Below are 11,901 nucleotides of genomic sequence, written 5' to 3' on the forward strand. Positions count from 1 at the left end.
TGTAATGCCATGTAATGGCATTAATGATACATGACCTTACACATTTGCCAAAACCCACAGAACTACACAATACAAAGAGTGAACCCTAATATAAATTATGGACTTTAGTTAATAAAGTATCAATATTGATTCACCAATTGTAACAAATGTACCACACTAATTCAAGATGTTAATAATAGGGGAACCTGCATGGGAAAGAGAGAGTGTATGGGAACTCTTTGTACTATCCAGCCATTTTGGTCAAAGTCGTATTGATCTACTTTTATTGAGTTATGTACGTTGTTTTAAAAAATATGTCATTGACAATTCCACTTCTGGGTTATATACACAAAAGAATTGAATGCAAAGGCTTAAAGAAATATATGAACCAATGTTCACAGCAGCATTATCCACAATATCCAAAATGTAGAAACAATCCAAATGTCCCTAAATGAATGACTGAATAAACAAAATATAGTATATACATACAATGTAATATTGTTTGGTCTTAAAAAGGAAATTTGGACACTTACTACACTATGGATGAAACTTGAAGACATTATGCTAAGTGAAATAAGCCAAACATGAAAGGACAAATATTGCATGCTTCCACTTACATGAAGTACTTAGAGTAATCAAATTCATAGGGACAGAAAGCAGAATGGTGGTTGCCAGGTGCTGAGGGTAGAGGAGAATGGGGAGTTGGTGTTTAGCGGGTACAAAGTTTCAACTGGGGAAGAGGAAGGTTCTGAAGATGGACAGTGGTGATGGATGCACAACAATGTGAATGTACTTAATGCCACCAAACTGTACACTTAAAAATGGCTAAAATGATAAATTTTATGTCATGTACATTTTACCAAAATAAAAAATTATGAAAAAAGTGCTAAAATACTGGTTATCCAAACAGGAAAAAAAAATCATATCACTTCCTTATACCATGCATAGAAATAAATTCCACATAAAAAACAAAACTTATAGAAGAAAATACAGAAATATATAATTCATACCCCAAAGTAGAGAACATTTTCTTAAACCAGACACACACACCACACAAGACAAGTCATGTAAGGGAAATTTTTCATAAATATGACATTAAAACTTAAAATTTATATACAACCAAAGACATTGGTAACAAAGAGAAAGGAAAAGCCTCAGACTTGCAGGATCCATGTGCAACACATATATCCATCAAAGAACTAATATACAAAGTAACTTATTCAACTGTTTCTCAGTGAGTGAAAGGATACACAAATGGTGATTTAAGTCTACAACTGAATAGCTCAGCAGTTAAAAAGAAATGGACTAGATCCACAAGTAGCAACATGGTTAAAGCTCCATCAATTATAACTTAAAATGTATACCTCTTTGATCCAGCAATTCTATTTTTCATTCACTGTAGCAATGAGCATTAACAAGGAGAGGATTAAATAAACTACTACATAGTCCAATACATACTACATAAGAGATTGTGCAGTAGCTAAGAAGACTCAGGTAGATCCTTATGTTCCAAAATGGAAAGGCTCAAAAACATCTGTTAGGGAAAAAAGTTGCCGAACAATATGCACAGTATGAAGTCATTGATGTGGGGGGGGGGGGTGAGTCCTGCTTTTTTCCTGTATTACCTATATAAATACAACAATGCATAGAGAAAGGTCTGGAAGGATCACAGCAAACTGATAACCAGTTTTGTGGGGAAGGGAGTCTGTCAAGGGGGCTTTTATTCTGTCTGTACTGCTTGAGTATTTTATAAGCAAGTGTGCATTCTTGAGCCACTTGCAGAGTTGCAGCACACAGCCACTCCAGGAGCTGCCATGCACAGGGACTCCAACGTGAATGGCACCCCCTAAAGCTGGGCAGTATACAGCCTGCACAACTAGAGCCACAGCTCTGATGCTTGTGTAATTAGAAATAAATAAAAGGAGGGGGAAATAGGAGATTAACTGCAAATCAGCATAAGGGAACTTCCTGAAGTGATGGAAAGTTCCGTATCTTTACTGGAACAGTGGTTGGTTACAAAGTATACAGTAGTCCCCCCTTGTCCATGGTTTTGCTTTCATGGTTTTGGTTACCCAGAGCCAACCATGGTCCCAAAATATTCAATGGAAAATTACAGAAATAAACAATTCTTAAGTTTTAAATTATGCACCCACCATCCTGGGTAGTGTGATGGAATCTTACATAGTCCCACTCCATCCCACCTGGCATGTAAATCATCCTTTTGTCCATCACATCCACGCTGTATAAACTACTCATTTAGTAGCCATCTAGGTTATCAGATCTACTGTGGTATCACAGTGCCAGTGTTCAAGTAACCCTTATTTTACTTATTAATAAACCCAAAGGGCAAGACTAGTGATGCTGGAAATTGGGGTATGCCAAAGAGAAGCCAAATATATGCCAAAGAGAAGTTAATCTCTTATTGTGCCTAATATGTAAATTAAACTTTATCATAGGCATGAATGTATAGGAAAAACATAGTGCATATATATGGTTTCTTTATTAGCAGCAATTTCAGGCATCCACTGGGGGTCTTAAAACATATCCCTAAGTATAAGGGGGAGACTACTGTATACATTTTTCAAAACTCATCCACCTGTACACAGGAAATCTGTGAATTTTATCATGTGTTAAGTACACATCAATAAAGTTGATTTTAAAATAAATGTAAATAAATATCATTGAGAGAGCCTGAAACAAGGTGCCCAAAATTGCAGAACCTAGGTACCACAAAACAAGAACTAGCAGACACCTGCTAATTGCGCCCTCCAGTTCTAAAACAAAAAAGAAATTAATTTTCTTTTTCAACGCTTTCTACACAATGCCAAATTTAGATTAATATTAGCTTTTTTTTTTTGTATGAGGAAACTAAGGCCCTGAGAGATTAATATTGAAGACATAAATGGTAAGTTGAAATTCTACTGATTCTAAGTCTAATTTTCTAACTATAAGTAGAAATTTTGTCCCTCAGGTACAGTGGACACCCAAAAACTCTGTGAGCATTACCTTGACTGCACAACCCCCTTCAAAGGCAATTCCACTTATGCATGATAAAAACCCTCAGAGAACTCATAAAAGGTCAAGTTTTAATTTGGCAGACAAAGTAACCCAACAGGCACTGCAACCCAGGGAACTGAAACAGCAGCCTGGAGCTCAAGAGTTCAGAAACCCAACCAAGGCAGAAGACAGGTAGAAATCCAGCCCTTACAGAAGAGCAGAGACACAAACATTCTCTCACCGCGGATCTGAGATCCAAGAAGAAGGACAAAAATGAAAAAGTGTTCTCTAGACAAAAGTACTCTCCTTCCTCCTCAGATGACAGAAGAAGCCAATAAGAGTAGGAACAGAAAGGGATGAATGACCTCAAACAACAGTCTAAGTAGCAAGCTCCTGACAGCCAACATGCAAAAAACATGTCAAAGTGGTAGCATGGCCACAAGAAATCAGGATTTCACCACCTTAACCATTGCATTAACATGCCCAAACCTAAGAACCTGGGCTACCTCACATGGCAAAAAAGAAAGGAGAATTTGAGGAATGGGGGAAGTCCATCAACCATCCATCCCTAACGCTAGAGCGGTTGATACCGCTCCGTGTAACATGTAGCAAAACCTTGCTTCCTTCATTCATTCATCCGATGGACATTTATGGCTCGACTGTTGTGAGCCAGGCAACATTCTGAGGATTTAACAGTGACTAAGGCATGGAGCTTAATTCTAGTTGGGAAGGAAGGAAACTTCTTTTCTCTTTCCAAATACCTTTTTCCCCTCTCCTCCTTTAAATGCTACACGGAAGAGCCTTTAAAACTCTCCCAAATTTCTCCTACAAGCTTCTGCGACCTTCCTACTTTATCCCCGAAATCAAGCAATTTATGGCTCCAATTTCCCAATACTAGCAAAACACAAAAGGAACCTAAAGTGAATAGGGCACAGGACAGAAAACCCAACACTTGTTTGTATGTCATACGCATACCTCGACAGCCAAACTGTCAGCACCTCAATAGCAGATTATGTTTGCGTTTACTACTATTTCGTGGCCCCAGTGCTGACTACGGTTCTCTGCCCATGGGAGCTAATCAATACACGTTTGCTAAGAACCCTGGAAGATCTTCCTAATCCCAAGGCCTGGCACAGGAATTTAACAGCAAGCATTCGTTAGCTGCATCCTCCCTCCTCTCAGGACACTTTCCTTTCGCGGGTGACCTCGGTGGACAAGTTCGTTATTACGCGTCTCAGAAAACAGTGTTTCGGGGTGATCTGAAATAAATTCCCTTCCCTCTGCCAGGGCCTGCCTGCCTCACCTGCCCTCTGCCAGGACCTGCCTCGTTCGCCCCTTCAGCACCTAACGCAGCGCCTCCTCCCAGCGAGCGGGCAGCATCAGCCCGGCGCCCGCAACCCGGCTCCGCGCCCCGAGCCCACGGCGTGCTCGGGACCCCGGCGACCCCACTCCCCCTCAGCCCGGGCTCGCGGCATCCCCTCGGCTCCCCGACCGGGGCCGAGCGCGGCGTCCTTGCCCGCCTCAGCCCCGCGCGGTGCAGCGGCCCCGGCCCCCTGCGCGCCGGCCCCGCCTCCCCCGGCCCCGCACCCCGCAGGCTCCCGCGGTCCCGGCGCGGCGCGGGCTCCCTCCCCGCTCCTCGAGGACGCGAGGCTGCAGCCCGGTCCCCTCTCCCGCAGCCCCCCGCGGCCGCCGCAGATCCCGACCTTGCTCACTTCCCGCCGGAGCTGGGGGGGTCGGGAAGGTCTCCGGCGGCCGCAGCCTCCTCCGCCCGCTCCGGCCCGGCCCCCTCACTGAGACCGCTGCGGCGCCCGCTCAGGCCTGGAGCCGCCCCCGCGGCGAACGCGCCCGACTCCCGGCTCGCGCCGCTTCCCCGCCCGGCACGCGCAGCGAGCCCGCCCCCGGCGCGAGGGAGCGAGGGCGCGAGGGCGGAGGGCGGAGGCGCGGGCGCGCGGGCGCGCGCCGCCAGCGAGGGCGCGCGGCCGGGGGCGGGGCTTCCGCCGCGCCGGGGAGGGGGGCGGGGACGTGGGCCGAGTCCCCCTCAGCCCCGCCCTGCGGCCTCGCGGGACCGGTCCCCGCCTCCCCGCCGGGCCCGCGGGGTTCCGGGCGGGAAACTCGCCCCCTCAGGGCTTCTCACCGCGGCCGGTAGCGGGGCGCGTCTCAACTCCACAGGTACCTGCCGGCCAGCTGGATGCTCCCCGACGTGACTACGAGGTAAAGAATGCAAAGAACCACCCCCGTGAATCATTCATCCGCGCCTCGAGCCTAAGATCCTGCCCTGAGTTTCCACATCAACTCAACTCCACAAGCTCACTGAACAGTGGCCGTGTGCCTAGCGCCGTGGCAGGAGTCGTGTGGGTGCACGGTCACGGTCACGGTCACGGCCCTGGGCTCGGCGGGGAGACAGCGGTGTAAACAACCAGCGCCGGTGACCCGCGCGAAGCCGAGCCACCGTAAGATGCTGTGCGAGGGCACAGGCGCAGGAGATTACTTCCGCTGGGAAGACGCGGAGGGGTTCCTGGAAGAGGTGGCATTTGTGTTCAGCCTTCAAGGAAGAGAAAGAAGTCCTGAGAGAAAAAGGGAGAGCAGAAGCCTAGGAAACAGCTTAAGCAAAGGAGCAGGGGGTGGCCAGGCTCCCCATCTCAGCACCAGCTTTCTGTTTTTCAATATTATCCACGTTTTATAGAATCCTTTCCAAACTACGTGAAATATAGGAGACAGTGCCAAGTTAGGAACAGCTAAGTCTTTTTTAATGGTCCAAATGGGTCATTTTTCTCGACGTTATTTAAGGCTCAAAACAACAACGTCCGTTAAGGGCTATTGGTAAGTGAGTGGTGAGTGAAGGCTGTGAGCCCCCAAGCTAAGTGACCCCAGGCCAATAGGCTTTGAGTCTGATTTTTACTGCTTTTTTGGCACCTTTTGGTAAGATCGTGCCACCTCCTGCTGCTGTCTGTCTGCCTGCCTGCCTTTAGAACATCTTCCTCCTCCTCCTCTCATCTTCCTATTTTTAAACTGCTATGGTTAAGGAAGTGCTGATAACCAAGTTTGTTAAGAGAGAGTAAATAGGTTCCTCGGAAAAAGGCATCACCTTTCACACATGATGCAAGTATTTTTGCATGTTCGAGAACTTTTCACTTGTCTGCAGGGTCTTGGCTATGTTCTGAACATGTTAAGATACTCTGAATACATGTAAGAGACATGTAGTTTATTCATCTGCCATTATTGAGCACCCACTAGGTGGGAGACATTGAAAGGGTAAAACATTGATTCTGTCCTTTGGAGAAAAGATGTGTAGATAATGTAAAATAAATATGTAAATATTGCTTAACATGTTTGCCCTATTAATTGAAACCAAGGTAATTTTAATATGTGGACTAGACTCCTGTAAGCTATTCTGGGGATTAACTGCTTTAAGTGGACTGGTATTGGCATCTCTCCATCTCTGTTCTGTATTCGACTCCCACAGCCGCAGAAAACTTTTCAAACATCTATCAATCATTCTCTGCCTCTCACTCTAAAGTTATTAACTTGTCTTACCTTCTTGTCTTTTTCCTTCATCATCTATACATGCTCAAACTTTGCCTGTCTTAAAGAAAGAAACCCTTTCTCTGTCCCTCTAGCTTCTGCTTCAGTTACTGCTCCCTCTCTGTATTTTCCTTCACAAATGTCTTGAAAATAGTCTACACTCATCTCTCCCTCCTCGGCAGCTTCTCACTCCTCAAACCATGGCTATGGAGCTTCTGTCCCCAGCACATCACTGCATTGCTCTCAGCCATGAATGTCTTGTTTGATCCTAAACACCACAGGCCATGTTTGAGTCCTCATGTTACTAGAACGTTCAGTGGCATTTGACAACACAGAGCACTTTTCACTCTTTTTGAATCTCCCCTGGGTTCAAGACGTGACCCCCTCTTAACCCCTCTGACCACGCCTCAGTCTCCAGGATTCTGTCCTCAACTCGTGTCTCAGTCACACATTCTCCCTGGGCCATTTTAGTCACTCCTTGTCTTCACTTGCCATGTACATCAACAACTCTGAAGTGTACCATTTCTAGCTCAGACCACTCACCCGGGTTCCATTTTCACAAAAGCCTACCAGACTTCTCTACTGGGGTCCTAGAGAGACCTCAGGCTCTACATATGTGAACTTTTGTCCTTACTGTCTACCTACTTGCCTAATGCAGAAACCTGGGGGCCATCCTTGATTCCTTCTCCTTTCCCCCAGCCCACACCCAACAACCACTAAGTCCCATTGATTCTACCTCAAAACTAACTGTAGAATCTGCCCCTCTTAGCCCCTTTCACCTACTCTAATGCAGCAGCCTTTTATGTGGTCTTCCTTCTGCAGTCTTATCACTTCTAATCTATCTTCCAAACTACAAATAAGAGAAAACTTTCAAAAACTTACCACCCCTGGTGTCACTGCTTAGCACTTCCCTTAATCTACCCCTGACCTATCTCTCCACTCCATCTCCTGCTGCTTCCTACACACAAACCATCCAAAGTCCTGGAATGTTCCAACTTCTCCTTGTCTCCATACTTCTGTGTTTCTCTCTTTGTTTGGAATGTCATTTGAATATACGCAGAGAATGTCTAGCATACGTGTAGCTGAAGTTGCACATGTTGAAGCTGTAATCCAAGAAACTTTCTGGAAATAAGAAAATGTAAACCTGCATAATGGAAGGGTTCAAATGTACCTGGGGAAATTGCCAAAGAATAATCAACTCTAGAGCTATACTATTAAAACTATTAGACAAAAATAATAATAACCTTCAATATCTCTAGGCACATAATTCAAATTATTTAAAAGGGTAAGAATCTATAGTCCCAGCACTTTGAGAGACCAAGGAGGATCCCTTGAACCCAGGAGTTTGAGACCAGCCCGGGCAATATAGCAAGATCCCATCTGTACAAAAAATAAAAATAAATAAATAAATAAAAATAACAGGGTAAGAAATTTGGGCTTCAGTGCATTAAAAAGATGGCTGCAAATTTTTTATCACTTCTTTTAATCTAGGCTGGCCTTACTGAATTGCTTGAACAATAGAATGTGTAATGTCCTGGGATTTTCAAGACTAGGTCATAAGAAGTCTTGAAGCATGCACTTGGGTCTTTGGGAACACTTGCTCTTAAAGTCCTAAGCTGCTATGTAAAATATCTAACTCCCTGTGGAAAGGTCCTGAGACTCCATGGAGAGGGACAGGACCCAGCTGATCCTTGCTGATGTAAGTGAAGTCATCATGAATGCTCTACATTAGTCTAGACATTAGCTGAACACCACTCAGTGACCTCAGTTGAAGCCATATGGAACAGAAGAACCATCCAGCCAAGCCCTACCCAAATTCTTCATCCCAGAGATTATGAGATTATAATCAAAATAGTTATTATGTGAAGCCATTCTTTTTATAGGGTAGCTAGTTTATTATGGAGTCTGATGACCAAGATATCTGGCATCAGACTTCTCAAGAGCAACATACAAAGCAAGGCAATAGTGATACAGCATTTTCAGTGTTTTCTAGAAACTCAAGGAAAGAAGATGCAAGATAAGGATTTTATATCCATCTATCTATGCTGTTTTTCAGACATCAAGGCTATAAAAAAAACTTTATGAAATGCAAGAACTCCAGGAATACTGTACATATAAGCCCATGTAAGTATGTACTAGAGCAAGGGTCAGCAAATTTTTCTAAAACATCAGCTAGTAAATATTTTAGGTTTGGTGGCCTAACTATCCCACCCTGCTATTGTAAAACAAAAGCAACCATGGATGATATGGTTCCAATAAAATCATGTGTAAGGAAACAGGCATCAGGCCAGATTTGGCCCATGAACTATAGTTTGCCACCTCTATGCTAGAAGAAAAGAAATAGAGAAAGTTATTAAGGAAATACCTAACAAAAAAGCACAAGGCCCATATGATTTAGGAAAATAGTATAGAATGACCAAATGGGATTTACATATTAGTCCACCAGGGCTACCATAACAAAGTACACAGACTGGTGTACAGGCTCAAAGAACAGTTGTTTCTTCACTGTTCTGGAAGGTATAAGTCCAAGATCAAGGTGTTAGCAGGGCTGGTTGTTCTGAGGTCTGTCTCTGGTTTGTAGAGTGCCAACTTCTCCCTGTATCTTCACAGGGCCTTCTCTGTACTCCATGTATGTCTATGCCCTAATCTCTTTTTACAAGGACACCAGTCATATTGGACTAGGGCCCACCTCAAATTACCTCATTTTAACTTAATTACCTCTTTAAGACCCTATCTCCAAATATAGTCACATTCTGAGGTACCAGGGAGTAGGACTTTAACAACCTAAATGTAAAACCTAAAACTGTAGAACTCTTAGAAGAAAACATAGGTGCAAATCTTTATTACCTTGGGTCTGGCAAAGCTTTCTTAGATACAATACCAAAAACACAAATGACAAAGGAGTAAATAAATAAATTGAACTTTATCAAAATTTAAAGCTTTTATGCATCAAAGAACACCATCAAGAAAGTAGAAAGATAGCCTATAGAATGGGCACAAATGTTTCCAAATAATATTTATAATAAGGGACTTATATCCAGAATATGTAAGGAATAATTACTTATGATTTTAAAACAAACCACCCAGTTAAAAAATGGGCAAAGTATATGATCAGACATTTCTCCAAAAAATATATACCATTGGCCAATAAACACGCTCAACTTGATGAACTATTAGGGATATGCAAATCAAAAGCACGATGAGATACCACTTCACCCCTACCAGATGGCTATAATTGAAACCACACACAATGACAAGTACTGGTGAGGACGTGGAGAAATTGGAATGTTCATACATTGTTGGTGGGAATATAAAGTGGCACAGCTGCTATAAAAAACAGTTTGGCAATTCCTCAAGATGTTAAACATGGAATTATTATATGACCCAGCAATTCCACTTCTAGTTATATATCCAAGAGAATTAAAAACATACACCCACCAAAAAAACTGTACACAAATGTTCATAGCAGCCTTATTCATAATAGCTAAAAAGGGAAAATAACTCAAAAACTTCATCAACAGATGAATGTATAAACAAAATGTAAATCCACTCATACAATGGAATATTACTGGGCAATAGAAAGAATGCAGTACAGATGCATGCTCCAACATGGATGAACCCTAAAAACATTATGCTAAGTGAAATATGCCAGTCACAGAGGACCACATATTACATGATTATATATATGAAATGTCCAAAATATGTAAATCTATACAGACAGAAAGTAAATTAGTGGATGCCAGGGGCTGGAAGGGTCGGAGGGAATGGGGAATGACTGCTAATGGGTATGGGGTCACTTTGGGAGATGATGAAAATATTCTAAAGTTGATTGTGGTGATGGTTGCACAACACTGAATATACTAAAAAACATTGAATTGTACAATTTAAATGGGTGAATTATAAGGAATGTGAGGCTGGGTGCAGTGGCTCACAGCTGTAATCCTAGCATTCTGGAAGGCTAAGGTGGGCAGATTTCTTGAGGCCAGGAGTTCATGACCAGCCTGAGCAAGAGCAAGACCCCATCTCTACAAAAAGTACAAAAATTAGCCAGGCATGGTGGGGCATGCCTGTAGTCCCAGCTACTTGAGAGGTTGAAGTGGGAGGATTGCTTGAGCCCAGGAATTTGAAATTGCAGTGAGCTATGATGATGCCATGGCACTTCAGCCTGGGTGACAGAGTGAGACCCCATCCCTACAAAGGAAGACGGAAGGAAGGAAAAGAAGGAAAGAATCAATCCATAAATTAACCTACTACGTATGAAAATCCAGTAGGTGATGAACAAATGGCTAAGGCAAAGATAGGCTTTTTAATAAGTGATGTTGGGGCAACTGGATACCCATACTCTGTTGATGAGGTTATGGAAAAATACATAATGCTTTATGAAACAAAAAATTATATAAAATAAAATTAAATCAACAAGGATAGGGAAAATTTTAAAACATGCAACTGAATGCAAACAGAAATAAATGAACCCAACTGTGTGTCAAATGAATGACATAACCACAGTGAAGAGGGGAAAAAGAGGAAAACCAAGCAATTTTGCATACAGTATTTTGATATGCCTATTAGTCTAATGCAGATACTAAAACAGGAAAAAAGAATCCATACCAGAAAAAGAAGAAACACAATGACCAATAAACATTTTAAAATATTGGTCATCCTGGCTGGGCGCGGTAGCTCACACCTGTAATCCTAGCACTCTGGGAGGCTGAGGCGGGTGGATCGCTCGAGGTCAGGAGTTCAAGACCAGCCTGAGCAAGAGTGAGACCCCGTCTCTACTAAAAATAGAAAGAAATTATCTGGCCAACTAAAAATATATATATAGAAAAAATTAGCCGGGCATGGTGGCACATGCCTGTAGTCCCAGCTACTCGAAAGGCTGAGGCAGTAGGATCACTTAAGCCCGGGAGTTTGAGGTTGCTGTGAGCTAGGCTGATGCTACGGCACTCACTCTAGCTGGGCAACAGAGCGAGACTCTGTCTCAAAAAAATAAAATAAAATAAAATATTTGGTCATCTTCATTGCTAATATTCATTTCCAAGTTAAATTAGCAAAATTTTTGAAATTTAGTATCTAGGGTTAAAGAGTTTTTGAAGAAATGTAAATTATACAATCTTTCTAGAAAGTGATTTGGAAATACATAGCAAAATCTTTAAAAATCTTTCAAAAAGTTAGAAGAGAGGATTTTGGGTGTTCCCAACACAAAGAAATGGTAAATGTTTAAGGTGATGGATATGCTAATTACCCTGCTTTGATCATTACATATTGTATACATGTATCAAAATATCACTCTGTACACCATAGATATGTGCAATTATTAGGTGTCAACTAAAAATAAAAGGAAAAAAATCTTTTACAATATTGATACCTCTGACCTAGAAATCCCAATTTATTTTATGAAAA

General features: G+C 42.7%; 1 protein-coding gene across 3 annotated transcripts in view; it reads right to left on the reverse strand.

Moving 5' to 3' along the window:
• The window catches only part of DTNB (dystrobrevin beta), a 220,036-nt gene extending 215,083 nt beyond the window's left edge, over nucleotides 1-4,953 (reverse strand). For 2 of the 3 annotated variants that reach the window (XM_045549190.1, XM_045549189.1), the window contains exon 1: nucleotides 4,680-4,862. The gene's annotated coding sequence lies outside the window, so the exon portion shown is untranslated. Of the gene's footprint in view, nucleotides 1-4,679 lie in introns of all 3 variants that reach the window. The other variant, XM_045549188.1, reaches the window with a different exon arrangement.
• Nucleotides 4,954-11,901: the final 6,948 nt, after the last annotated feature.

This window comes from Lemur catta, chromosome 4 (assembly GCF_020740605.2).
Source record: "Lemur catta isolate mLemCat1 chromosome 4, mLemCat1.pri, whole genome shotgun sequence".
NCBI lineage: Eukaryota > Metazoa > Chordata > Mammalia > Primates > Lemuridae > Lemur > Lemur catta.